We start from the raw sequence: 14,275 nt of genomic DNA on the forward strand, positions 1-14,275 counted from the left end.
CTGCAAGAATGTAAACATTTGTTTCTGCACTATCCAATAAAGTCATTATTAGCCCAATGTGGTTTTTGAGCACTTAAAATGTGGCTAAAAGGGGCTGGCTCCGTGGCCGAGTGGTTAAGTTCGGGCGCTCCACCGCAGCGGCCCAGGGTTCAGATCCTGGGCGCGGACATGGCACCGCTTGTTAGGCCACGTTGAGGCGGCATCCCACATCCCACAACTAGAAGGACCTGAAACTAAGACATACAACTGTGTACAGGGGGTGGTTTGGGGAGATAAAGCAGAAAAAAAAAAAAAGATTGGCAACAGTTGTTAGTCCAGGTGCCAATCTTTAGAAAAAAAAAAATGTGGCTAATGTGTGTGAATGAGGAGCTAAATTTCTCATGTCATTTAATTTAACATAATTAATTTATACATAATAGCCACAGGGAGAACATTTCTGAAATGCTGGAGTAAGGACTTCTGAAAATCCATACAAACAATGAGAACACTGGTAAAAACAGTCAAAATAAATTTTTTCAGGAGTCCCATCCTGCTCTCACAATACCCTCAGCAACTTTGAAAACCACCAGTCTCAGAACCATGGCATCTGTGAAAACCAGCAGCCTAGCAGCCATAATGGCTTTGGAGTTCCCAAAAGACCCATCTCCACTGAATTGTCACCATCTGACCTTCCTGGTAGCTTATTGAAAATGTCCCATTTGTCAGGGCTTGTCTTGATTTAACTCAGAGCTTACTCAGTGAGGAAAGTCTTTCCCTAGGGTACTTGCCAGAACAATCAACAGTAATTGTTTTACATTGCAGCTGCCTGGGTGAGCCATACCAGTTGAGGCAGTTGAGAGGTGAGTCAAAAACTGAAAATAAAATAAAAATTTGGAGAATGAGATGTCTTTGAGGGTTTTGAAAAGCTCCAATGTATTTGTGAGGATCTAGGAGGCCACAAGTGCGCAGGGTAGTGTGCATGCCCAGGAAAGACTGGAGAAGGGTCAGCCTCTCACCTCTAGCTGAAAGCTTGGTTTCATATCTGAAAAACGGATTAATGTAATTCACCATACTAATAGAATAAAGGAAAAATACCACCTGATCTTGATACACATATACAAAAGAGAATTTCACAAAATACAACATCCTTTATGATTAAAAAAAATCACCCAACACATTAGGAACAGAAGGGAACTTTATCAATCTAATAAATAGCATCCTTGGAAAACTCACAGCTAACATCACACTCGATGGTGAAAGTCTGAAAATTTTCCCCAAAGACCAGGGACAAGACAAGGATGTCTGCCCTCATCGCATATATTTATCACATTGAACTAGAGGTTCTCATGAGGGTACTTAGGCAAGAAAAAGAAATAAAAGGCATCCAGGTGGAAAGGAAGATGTAAAACTATTTCCTTTTGCAGATGACTTGATATTGCATATAGAAAACCCTAAGAAAGAAAAGCAAACACGCAGTATGTGAATCATATCTGAAATAACAGGAGAAACCCTCCCTGTGGAGATTTGAGGAGGGTGTCCCTCAACCAGAACCTGGGCTGACTTGTTAGAGAGGAAATAAAATAGAACAGGTATAAGTAATGATCACTGTCAATCCAAACTCAGCATAAACACTCACCACTGACAAAGAGGCTGTCCCTGACCAGGGAGTAGAGGCCCCTCTGGGTGACACGGTGCATCAGCTGGTTCAGGTCCCAGTATTGCTGCTCTCTGTCACATGGGATCTCTGTCACACTCTCTGCCATGAGCCACAGGGTCAGGGTGGTAGGTACAGACAGCATCCACACTGGTGGCTGCCCCATCTTTCTCAGGCCCAGGGAGAGATGGATGTGTAACTCTAGAGAGACGTCCTGAATCCTCTGATAATGGGGGCCAGGAGGAGGGAGGAATAAATTGGCAGTCAGTGGGAAGACTGAAAATGGGGCAGTCACCGATAGTAGTCATGACTGGCAAATGCTCAGAAAAGGGTCTTACCTGAGGGAGATCAGTCTGCAACCCAAGCAGAAGGGGCCCAGGCTGCTCTTCTTGAACAAGGATCCAAGCTGGGGAAGAAGGAGAAGGAGGACAAGCAGGAGGAACAGGGGGTGGGGAGCAGCTGGCTGGGACTCATTCCACCAGGAGCTGTTGGGACCAGTCTCTTCAGGTGCTACTGGACATTCTCGCTGGAGTTGAATGCGACTGAGACCTTGCTCATGTCTGTTGAATACTGGAGATTGGAAATGGCGAAGTTGAGTGTGAAGGTCTTCAGGTTGTGCCCCACGGCTGCAAGAAGAGAGGAGGAGAGATGGCCATCACCGAGAGCTGGTCGGCGACCAGGTCAGAGTCCTGCATTCATTATGTGATGACTTCTCTCCCAGTGGCACCACCACCTACTAATGTGCTCATCCAAGTTGAAAACAGCATATCTGCTCTGCTCCTCCTCTCTCACCTCCCAGTAACACCAATTCCACTTGCAGAATGGTCCTTCTCTCCATCCATGTCCCAGCTCAGGTCTTATCTTTTCTCACCTGAACCAACACCCTAACATGCTTACTGAATGCCCTGTCTAAAGGGTGTTCTCTGCACTGAACATTAGAAAAATTTTTCTGAAATGAAAATCTCATTAGGAGCACTCCTGCTCTAGTACCACCCATGGCTCCCTAATGCCTTCAGTGTTAAGTTCAAGCTTCTTGACCTGGCACTCAAGGCTCTTCCAAATCTGGCTCCTGCTGACTCTTCAGCATCATTGATCCATTCACTCTGAGTTAGGCTTTGTGCTTCAGGCAAACCAAATTCCTATCAATTCTCCCCACACACTATGGTGTTTGTGTCTACTGGCCTTTGCTCATGGAATTCCCTCTGCCAGGAACACACTCCATACCCTATTTTCCTAAATAGCTCCCACTCATTCTTAAAGAGCCTAATTGGGTAAGCTTTCTCCAGAAAGCCCTTCCCCTCCAAATTATGCCAGATGCCTCACCTCAGAACATCCCACCTTGTGTTATAATAGTCTGTTAATTTCACAGGTGAACTATAAATGAGAGTGAAGGAAGGAGTGATTGTGCGAGTAGGGGGATGGGCAAGCCTGTGAATGAGATGAACCCAAAAGAAGCAGTGTGGTGAACAAGAGAGAGACTGAACAAAGAGGACAGGTAGATGGATGGACAGACAGAGAGGATACCTGGATAGACAGAGGAAGAATGGGCAAATGGTGGGTCAAAGGGAAAGCAAGAAGAATAAAGACAGGGAGGAGAAGTTGGAGAGATGGGAGGAAAGAGGATGGAAGGACAGTAGGACCATCAAGTGAACATGCAGGATGGCTGGACAGATCAACATTTGGACAGATGGTTGGATGGATAGATGGAAGGAAGGAAAGAAGAAAAGTAGGAAGGAAGGAAGGAGTCTGAGAGGAGGGATAACTGGGAAGATAACATGCCCAAGTTCAGAGGGTGCTTTAAAGGTAGGTTAAGCCTGAGGACCCCTAACTCCCAGGCTTGCGTCCACCTGACCCAGTGCTACCTGTTATTACCCGTAGAGATAAGCATATGGGTGAAAAAGGAAACCTTGACCCCTACCGCACAACACATCAAAATCAATTCCTGGACACTTAGACCAAAATGTGACAGGTAGAATAATAAAGCTTCCAGAAGATAACATAAGAAAACATCTTCATGACCACAGGGCAGCAAAAACTTCTTAAAGAAGACACACATACACACAAAAACACTCTCCCAAACAGAAAAGAATGGTAAACTGGAATTCATTAAAACTTAAAATTTCAGTTTGTCAAAAAACACATTACAAGGGAAATGACAAGCCACAGGATAGGAAGAGATTGTTCCAATTCCAATATTCAATGAAGGCTTCATATTCAGGATATATGAAAGGTTCAGTATTACAATAAGAAAAAAGACAGACAGCCCAACTGGTTCAAAATAGGCAAAAGACTTGAACAGGCACTTCACAACACAGAGTGTCCCAATGGCTAAGGCAAAGGTGCTCAAAGCACAGCTTATCAGGGAAATGACAATTCAACCACACTGAGATCTTCTACACAACCAGCAACGGTTAAAAACAGTTTTTAAATGCTGAGCTGACGGCAGCAAGTGGAGGGAGGCTGCAGAGCAACTGGAAGGCTTATACATTGCTGGTAGGAGTATGAATTCATACAACCACTTTGGAAAACTCTTGGCGGGATCTATCTATTAGAGCTGGAGATACACATACAAGGTGACTAGCAATTCCGCTCTTAGATATACACTCAACTCAGATGCAAACATACCTGAACCTAGAGAAAGGAGCAAGAATGATTACAGCACTATTCTCCATCATTCCTCCAAAGTAGAAACTACTCAAATATCCATCTACAATAGACAGGATAAATCAATTCTGGTATCTAATTCATGGTGGTTTTAAAAACTGGCCACAAATTTTTGGACACAGCCCGTAAAGATGTGAGGTTTAAGTTCCTTCCTCTTGAATCCAGGCAGGCGTGTGTCTGTTTCAATCAATAGAATAGAGTGGAAATGATGTTATGGGACTTCTGAGGGTAAGCCACTCTCAGGAAGCTCGCTCGGGGAACCCAGCCCACATGCTGGTGAGAGCTAAGGCCCCACGGAGATTCCCCTCATGGAGAATCTGCAGCCAGGGCATAGCCACCTTCACAGCAACCCCACGCTGGCGATCAGGTGATAGACTCATTCCCCAAACAGAAGAGGAACCATGCGCCCTGAAGAAAATAGACCACCAACATAAGCCCTGACACATGCCGTGTCCACTTTAAGCTTGGTGTCTCAAGACAAGGGCCCAGAATGAGGATGCAGGAGCTCATCTCCAATTCTTGTGATTTTATCCAAAACTAGAGAGACTGTGCTCACCAGGCATTTCCTAAACCTCCTCCCATCCTCAAAGGAATCTCTGCTTCTGGATACTGACATTAACTTTCTTCGGTCATTTATGATCACCAACCCCATGACAGCCTTTGGAGCAGCAATATCTGAACGCTGTCTAAACAGTGCATCGGGGACTCAAAAATTCACAGAAGCAGAGCAACTTTCAAGTAGAAGTTTCCTTCTCTTTGCACTTACCCAGAATGTTTTTACTGCTTTTTCCCCCCTTATAACATCTTATATACTTTTCTTTTTTTTTCCTCTTCTTCTACATCAGGGGTTTTTAACCTGAGATCCAAGGAACCCCTAAGTTTGAAAGGCCTTCAGGAGACCCAGGAGCACTCTGAAAGTGAGTGCATTTTACCTGTGCTGAATGTGCTTTTTTTCTCAGTAGAGGGTCTCTAAAGTCTTAAAGACGTAAATGGACAATCAGAAAATTATCAAGAAAACTTCTATAATGTCTCTCATGCTTCCCTTTGTGTTCCCCGCTAGTATCTATACACTTCCTTGCCACAGCAAACTGCTAACGAAGCATTACGATCTCCCCCCTTGTTTTCATTTCCAGACTTTCTCTTTCTACCCGCTTATAAAAAAGATGGAAGGTTTCCGCTTATGGAACTTCATTATACTGGAAGAGAGGAATAGCTTCTTGGCAATGCAATACGGGAGGGGAAAAAATCCACAAACACAAGGCTCAAATATCTTGCACTTGCTGATTCTCAGGAAAGGAACAAGCAGGATGCTTCACTCCTAAGCATTCCTTGCTGCATCCAAGAAAAATGATTTTTAAACAAACCTTCAACTATTTTCCAGATGATTTAGAAGACAACATAGATATCTTACAGCCTTTAACCCTCTACTATAAGCCATCTTAAGATGTCAAAACATCCAAGAAAAAGCCAGCCATTCTTCCATAAATTCTCTGAAATAGATGATGATTATGGACATTTCCCTCTCTCTCTTTCCTCATAGTGTTTTCTATTCCTAGATATTTTTCCTCAACATGTTCTAAACCTAACAAACTACTATTAATTTATTAAAAGACAACTTAGATGCAGTCTTTGGTATGAGATATTTCCTCCTTACATGTTCTTTGGCACCTGCACAATGTTTCATCATGGTCATGTGTGCCTTTTGGCAGGGACTCAGTCTAATTCACCTTTATATGTCTCAGTATCTATACGTGCAGATTATGTGTAGGTCCTCAAAGTACACAGAATGAATGGATAGTAAATTAATAAATGAAATTTAAGTTAAAAAGATTTATTTCAATTTCACAGTCAAATATTAAAGCCAACTAATTCTTTTTATAAGATGTATTATCTGAATTGCCTGATATAGATCGATCTGAAAATAAAAGTGTTTCTCAAATTGTGGGCTCGATCATAGTGAGAGGTGATCTAGAAGAAATTCACAGCACATTAAAGACTTCTGATAATTGCTCAGTAAAGAAGTTCATTTAACTTAATTTACCACTTTTACAAGCATTAACCTTCGGGATATCTGCTATATTTTAACTCATCCAGAGGACAAGTATTCCATAGAAACCATTAAACCATTGGGGAAATCAGGGACCAGATAATAAATATTTTATTTCATTTGAGTTATAGAGATAGCATAATTAAAAATATGATCCTGAATATCATTTCATTCTCATATCCACACTTTTTTAACAATGGAAAATGCCAGCAAGCCAACCATGCAAAAAAATTATGAAACTAAAAATCAAAAACTGCAAAACCTCACAGCTAGTCCACAGTTACAGAAAAACGGATAAAGCGATTTGAAATACTGCTTGTAATCCTTTACCTTTAAAATCATTAGTGGAGCAAAGGATCTTCTTTTTCATTCAAAGTTTTATCTTGATTCTAAGTTGTTAAGTTGGAATGGTCAACACACAAGGAGTAAAAGTAATCTTACTTTTGAATAGAATAAGAGTGATAATCACCTCATGATATTTGGGGAAAATTAAATGTCCTTGAAAATAGCAGTGGATTGAATTTAATATATTAAATAGAAAAGAAAAAGGACAAAGGAGGAATATATTGGTATGGCCAACAGTTACAGAGCAATTCCACTGAAGTTCCCACTTCACTGGGAAGGAGTCGGAGGACTGCGTCATGATATTTTAATTGGTCTTATTAATTCAAAAAAGCAAAATGCAAAAAAGAATTTTATTTGTGAGGATGCTGTGTAATGGAGCCAAGTTGGGAAATAAATGCATCACAAAATAGCATACAGAATGCAAAAAGGGGGTGCTCCAGCCTTGGCCGTCAGATTCTCCCACCTAGGCTTTCACATTGCTTCTGGGAGTGGACCTATGAGAGACTCTGTCGGCCTTCTGCTGCGAGCTATGGGCCGACTGCTGGCAAGGCACTGTCAGTGCTCCTTCTGAAAAATCACCAATGACAGCCTTTTCCTAGTCTCGCCCGTGCTCATTATCCATGTCTCCAAAACTAAACCACTTAAAACAAATAAAATGTCCTCTCATGTTTAGACCCTTAGAAAGTACACACGAGCTATAGACTACAAACCGTCCCCAGGGAAGACGTTTTGCTTGCCATATAGATTTTTCACCCGCAAAAGATGTAACAGCCAATTGGGTGGCTCTGATTTCTGTGGAATTTGGAAATGTGTGTTGCACTGCTATCTCTTTAGACTGCAGCTCATTGAAAAGAGCAGAAGTTCCAGTCAGGGCTTGTTCACACCTGAGGACTACCACTTACAAGCTGTGCAGTTCTGAGAACTAATAAATGTCTCTAAAATGCAGGTGCCTGCCTTGTTTGAAAAATCAAGCTCGTGACAGCTATCACATGTTACTCCCCTATCCATGTGAGTGTATGTACAGCACATACAGTGGAACTGAGACTTAGGAAGTGGTTTAAAAAAATGTTTCCATTCTCTTCCCTTTTAAAATCATTGTTAGCATGATATCTCTTGTTTTGAGGAAATCGTTTGCTATCTGAACTTCATAAACCAACTAGTCTATATCCACAATTATTTTGAAGATATTCCACAGAAAGTTAACCAAATGCGTGCACATACACACACACACACACACACAACGCGCACACACACATACATACACATATTAACATATTGAAGCAGTGTTGGAAGTGGTTAGTAATGTGGACATTATGGGCAGAAAAAAAGAGGCATGTTTTCTCACAGCCCCTTAGTCACGGTCTGGAAACGTTCTGCTACCATTGCAATCACACTACCGACAAGTCAAGGAAAAAGATGAAGTTCAGCCTAGAAAACCACTAACATAGATCACTGTGACCAGGAGGCAAGCACTCTCTAAAAACCTGACAAATTGAACCATTTAATTCAAATGAAAACAAAGTGAGATTGTTTAATAAGAACTTGGCTCACTCTATGTCAGATGCTTCTAGAAGAATAATTCACTGAATTTACTGAATCTAAAGATAAGAGTACATTTTCAGCCGCTTTTCTTTGCCCTAAGTAAAGAGACCTGTATAGAATATGAAAATGAAAAGCATTATTAAATTCACAATGGTGCTATGTCAGAGGTCCTACTTTGGGGGAAACATGGGAGATCTTCTTTTAGGAATATAACTTTAGCGATCTTTCCTTCAGAAATATGACTAGTGAAGGCCACATTAATTTTGTGAATGTATATTTTCAGGGTATACATGTAGTTAAACGTTAATGAATGTTTTCTATTCCATGCTTCAGTAAAACGATCGGTCTGTTAGTAATGATGTCTCCGAGTGAGTTTTGTCATAGAATGAGAACACAGAGACAAGGACAGATTCTTAATTCATTTTTATATTTCTTATTAAACATATGGCAATATTCCCAAGAAGCCCCATTTACTTAGATATTACTTATAAACTATTTCAGAGTACAAAAGTAAAAGAAAGACAACAGCACAACTTTCTCATTTACTCCGATGAAATATCAAGTGTTTGTGGCATGGAAATATTGTCTTGGAGTTATAGAAAGTAACCAAAATTGTCTTCATTTCTAGACATAGATGCTTAACAGAAGGGGATCTTGTAAAGCTTTTATAAAACATAGTCTAAGCTTCCAATTGCTTTTATTGCTTATGCATGCAAAATGTTGGAAAATTTAACTGCGAAGGAGGTAATTTTAAGCATATTATAAACACACACCTTATAACATGTAACTGCCACATCATTCTTTCAAAAGTGCTCATTAGGATCTGAATACCGCGAAGATTTGATGCCCATTGTCTTCAATCATGAACAGGCTATATTCTGAAAGTAGAGATATTTCCAAATATGTCACCCACAAAATTATAACCTAATTAAATATACATTTTTTGCCTGAAATTCTTTTATTAATATTGAATAATTTTTGTAAATTGAAATATATTTGAATATTTTTGCAATCATAAATTCATAGTCCAGCAAGAAGTCCAAACACTTGTAATAATCTTTGATTCATCTCTTTCTCAAAAAATATCCCCCATATCCTGTTGTCTCCACCTTCAAAATACATCTAAAATCTTCACTGCTACCATCCTGGCCCAAGCCACCATCATCTTTGGGCTGAGTTATTACAATATTCCAACCTGTATTATTCAGGTTCGGTGTAACCACACACAGCCTTACAAATCTCAGTGATTTTCAGCAGCAAACATTCATTCTTGCTTACACCCCGTGGGTTCTCAGGGATGCCTGCAGCTCCACGGGGGTCTGCTGAACTTTCTGGGCCTAGCTTGGCTTGTTGTGGTACAGCTGGGCATGGGCTTCATATTCTTTTACTTTAATTTCAAGGAAGAAGGAACAGCTGCTGTCTGCGGCATGCTGATCTCAGGGAAGAGACAGTAGCCTGAGGACAGTGTATGGGGTGGCTGGACAAAATCTAACTGTACACAAGTGCATTTAAAGCTTCTACTGAAATGTAGCAAAAGTCACATCTGCTCATGTTTCATGGACCAAAGCAGGCTTATCACCAAGCCCAGAGTCAAGGCAATGGGGAAGTATATATTTTACTTATAGGAAGAAATTATAAAAGCACATAGTGACCAAGTAAATGTGAACAAATAATATAATCTATCATTTCTCCAAAACAGTATCTCTGCATTAACCCTTGTTATCTTTGCGATACTAACGTCCCTAGGGGATAATTCAGCCCAGCCTCCCTTCTGGTTCCCAGGGGGCCTGGGACCCATCCACAGCTCACTCTGGCTCCTGTACTCTTGGAGTGGAAGCCACCAGACCTCTTCCCTCCCATGGGAATCAAAAGATGAGTGAGAAGCAGTGTTCTGCCAGGCCCGCCACAATCACAGCCCCCATACTCTCCCTTCACCCTGTTCTGTAGAGACAGGAAGACCTCCTTCAGGACCCAAACATCACCCACTTTTTTAGGTGGTCCTGTGGTCTGTCATCCTGCTCAGAATATAGGAAGATGCCTGCAGATGTCAAAGAGGCTATGAGGACATCGCATGGGATGTATGGTGGATAGGACCTGTGGATGACGTCGAGTGTGACTGTCTGACTCTCAGACCAGAGTTGAGACTCAGGGATGCTGTCTGCTTCATTCACTGAGTTATGCTAAGTGACTCCAGAAGTCCTGTATGTTGCAGGTGCTTAATATACATGTTCGAATGAACGAACCCCAATCAGAACCATCCTAGATATCTGAGTGGCTCTGGGGCCCCTCTGCTGCCCCAGAGATCCCTAATTGGCTACACCAAGGACAAGGACCAGGACCAGCTGGATGGCATCTCAAACTGTTTGACAGGGTGCTCTCCAGGTGCTTTTCCAAACTCAGAAAGGCCACATCCCAGTAATGGGTGAGGCAGGCTACTTTTTATGAGGAAGTACCATGAACAACCACAGCACATCCCACAGCCCTTTCTGCAGAGCCAGACACCAGGTAAGCGCCTGCCATGGCTGATCCTATGATTCCCTACCATAACATTATGGGTTCATCTTCTTACCACCCTACTTTTCAGAAGAGCAAAGTGAAGCTGAGAGAGGTACATTGACACTCCCCAGACACACAGCTAGTAGTTGGAGGCTCACCACTGCACTGTGGAGGGGGCATCACTCACCTATGGAACAGCTTGTCCAGGACCTGTTGGGTGGTGGTGAAGGCCAGATACACACATGGGAAGGTGGTGATGTAGGAGATGTTTCTATCCAGGAAGGCTGGTACCAGAGACTCTGCCACCTTCTCCATTGTGCCTGCCTTGGGGGTCAGCATCATGCACGCCTCACCGTGGGACATGACCGACTCCTTTTCACATCAAGGGGGGAAGGTGGGATATGGAGTCAGTGGCATCACCATGAGCCATGAGGAGGATTAGTGTCTGGAGCTCAGACTGGAAACTCCCACCACCCCAGGAACTTGGGCAAGAGGAGGGATATGAATGCCCACACAGATATAGATTCTAGGCTTTAAAGGTATCATTTGATTTTGGAGTGAATGATATAACTTCAAGGCATTTTGTCAGCTGAGAAACAATGGCACCTCCCTGTATTAACAGCCTGTGTTAAGAGCATTATCCCAATGAGTCATCAACAAACTTCCCCACTGTAGATATTGGGAAACAGATGGTTAAGGATTTCAAGTGGCTGCTAAAGATCACACAGGTCAGAACTGAGAATAGCACGTAGCATTGGCTTCATGACATTCCCTCTCAATTACCTTGGCCTGCTCCTGACACGAAGGGGAAGGCTCTGGGAAAACCATATTCCTGGGAGGACCCCAGGGGAGTCACCAGATTCCAGTCTGGGTTCTGGGTCCACCCCAGTCATCTTGGGGTCCTGAATGTGGAGACCCCTATGTGCCCACACTTACCCCAGACCAGTGTTGCCTGTTTTTGGTCACCTGATGCACCTGCCCCTTGTCCGGGGAGATGGAATAGTTGAGCCCATCGACCAGCTCCTCCAGGACATCCTGGGTGGAGCTCTATAAAGACAGGGCTTGTCACTGAGCCAGAAGGCATCAGGAGCCTTCCACAGTGGAAGTGGCCCTATGCTATGGCAGACCTGGCAAACTAATACAATCTATTAGGACACGCTTAAGATATTCCCTGTAGCATTGCTGAAATGGCAACAGAATTGAATCATGCCAAGGTCTAACAACAATTGAAAGGCTGAATGGTGGTGGCAATTGACTTCCTTTATGGGATATTATGAAGTCACATGAGGCCACAGCTCCTGACATGACAGGCCTGCAAAGATTTGATGTGTCCTGTAAGATGACAAGTTGCAGAGAACTGTATAGAATCAATCCCGCCCCCACTCTGTGCATAAACCACCCTATCAAGTTCAATGGTTAGTAAGCCTTGGAGAAGCTCTTCAAAGAGAGTGGAGATGACTGCTCCACAGGATACCTGGGGCGGGTCATCAGAACAGTCAAAACAGTAGCCAAAGGCTAACGTACTCATGGCCTCCTGAAAAGGGAAAACAACGTTGAATATTTTCTCTATTATTCCAACAAATATGTGAAGAGTGTATTTCTACCCTGCCACATAGTGGTTGGGTTACATGTGGAGGTCCAGATTCCTTTGGGAGCATGCCTGTGGGACACTCATGTGGAAAAGCCTGGGAGGGCCCCAGGGGAGCCCCTAGATTTGACTCTGAGTTCTGGGCCCAACATCATCATCTCAGGTTCTTGGGTGTGGAGACCACTCTGCACCTGTTCTCACCTCAGACAATCACTGGATGAGGTTGGTGGCCTGGGGCACCTGCCACTTGTCCAGGGAGTTGGAGTAATTGAACCCATTGGCCAGCTTCTCAATGATCTCCTGAGTGGAGTTCTGCAAAGACAGAGCCCAGGAGCCAGGCCAGGAGGCATCAGGGGCCTGCCTGGATATTGTCACTGTGGGACACTCCCATGAGAAATTCTGTTCCTCAATTCAGGCACAGAGGGGCATCTGCAAAGAACTCTAGTCAGGGAGGGAAGGAGATGAAACCTCTAGGACTCAGGCAACGTGAGCAGAGGAGCTCACCTTCTCATGCTGCCAGCCGTGACCTGGGGTATGAACATGACGGGCCCACCAGGCTTCTGACACCTAACAACCTGCCCAAGAAGAGCATGCCCCTCATCCCCTGCCTTCTCCCCCAACACACACACATAAACACGAAGGGAATGGGGTGTGGGCTGCTCAGGTAGGGTCACAGCTGTGGCCCACCCTGCCCTGGGCTGCCCCAGGCTGCCCTGTGTTACCTTTGGGTGCCTCCTGCCAAATGGCCAGTGGCATCAGGGATGAGGGCTGAGCCCACATCTACAGCAATAGAAAAACCTCTCACTCTGGGCTTTCTTCAGCCCAGAGCCTCTGAAAGTCTGGACACAACAGCAGAATACCTTGTTCTCTGGAATGTCTCTGGTCAAATGAGTTGGATAGGGGGCTCTGGGTACCTGGTGACCAGAGTTCTAAGTTCTGTTGGGGCCTATCACCAGGAAGTGACGTCAATTTTTCAAGATTCTGTTACCTGGTCCCCTTCCTTCAAACATACTTACCCAAAGCCACCTCCTCCCCACCACAAGCTGTTACTGCTCACCCTTCTCCCCATGTCCTCTTCCTAACTACACAATGAGCCAGCACAGCCCTAGCCACAGCTCCCTGGAAATGGAACTAGGGTCCTAGCTTCGAGGAGACAGAGCCGAGTTCACACCTCCTTACCAGTTCTCTGTCCTGGAAAACTCATTGTGCCTCTCAGGGCCTCCCCAGTCTCCCAACCTGCACAATGGAGATCAGACTGGAATCTACTTCCTAGTCACCAGGTGTATGGGAGATAATATCTATAACACCTGTGGGCTGCCGTCATGTGTATCTAAGGCACAAACTTAGAGATGGGAGAATTACAAGAGGAGATAGGATGTAGCGTGGAACACCACTCAAAACAGGCCTGGGCTCCAGCAATGTGATATTGGAACAGCCACTTCTAACTTGGCCTCATTTGAGTGTCAGAACCATGAGGGGGTTAATGAACAAAATTCAGACACTGTCATCCTCTGGATTAAAACCTTTCAATTGTTTCCTGTTTTATTTAGAGTGAGACCCAAGTGCCTCACCTCAGCCTATGAGGTGGGCAGCCTCCACAGTGATACCCAGTGACCCCACCTATGGTATACACTTCCCTTCCACATTCCTGTGCAACCACTGAGTGGTTAGTGACTGGCTTCTGACCAGTAGAATACAGCCAATGGGATGGGATGCCAGGTCTAAGTTTTAAACACAGTCTCTCACTTCCTTCTTACTCCCTCTCTTGTGTTCCACCTCTCTCTCTCCCCCTGTGTGTCTCTCTGTCTCTGTCTCTCACTGTAGTGTCCCTGAGCTGAGGAACCAAGCACAGACGTTTTGTGCGGCCCTACATAGGGGCCCACACAGGAGAGAACCTAGGCAGTGGCCAGGCCAACAGATGGAAAGGAACTCGCGGTCTGAGCCAAGTCAGCATCCTGAA

General features: G+C 43.9%; 1 long non-coding RNA gene across 3 annotated transcripts in view; it reads right to left on the minus strand.

Annotated features, from left to right (window-relative positions):
* The window catches only part of LOC139076718 (uncharacterized), a 30,285-nt gene extending 17,072 nt beyond the window's left edge, over window positions 1–13,213 (minus strand). For 2 of the 3 annotated variants that reach the window (XR_011528609.1, XR_011528608.1), the window contains exons 1-6: window positions 13,038–13,213; window positions 12,517–12,627; window positions 10,915–11,099; window positions 9,005–9,109; window positions 1,972–2,259; window positions 1,616–1,856 (exon numbers count right to left, since the gene is read on the minus strand). This is a non-coding gene — a long non-coding RNA (uncharacterized lncRNA). The remainder of the gene's footprint in view (window positions 1–1,615; window positions 1,857–1,971; window positions 2,260–9,004; window positions 9,110–10,914; window positions 11,100–12,516; window positions 12,628–13,037) is intronic. The other variant, XR_011528610.1, reaches the window with a different exon arrangement.
* Window positions 13,214–14,275: the final 1,062 nt, after the last annotated feature.

The sequence above is a fragment of the Equus przewalskii genome, chromosome 17 (genome assembly GCF_037783145.1).
Source record: "Equus przewalskii isolate Varuska chromosome 17, EquPr2, whole genome shotgun sequence".
In the NCBI taxonomy this organism is placed as follows: Eukaryota; Metazoa; Chordata; class Mammalia; order Perissodactyla; family Equidae; genus Equus; species Equus przewalskii.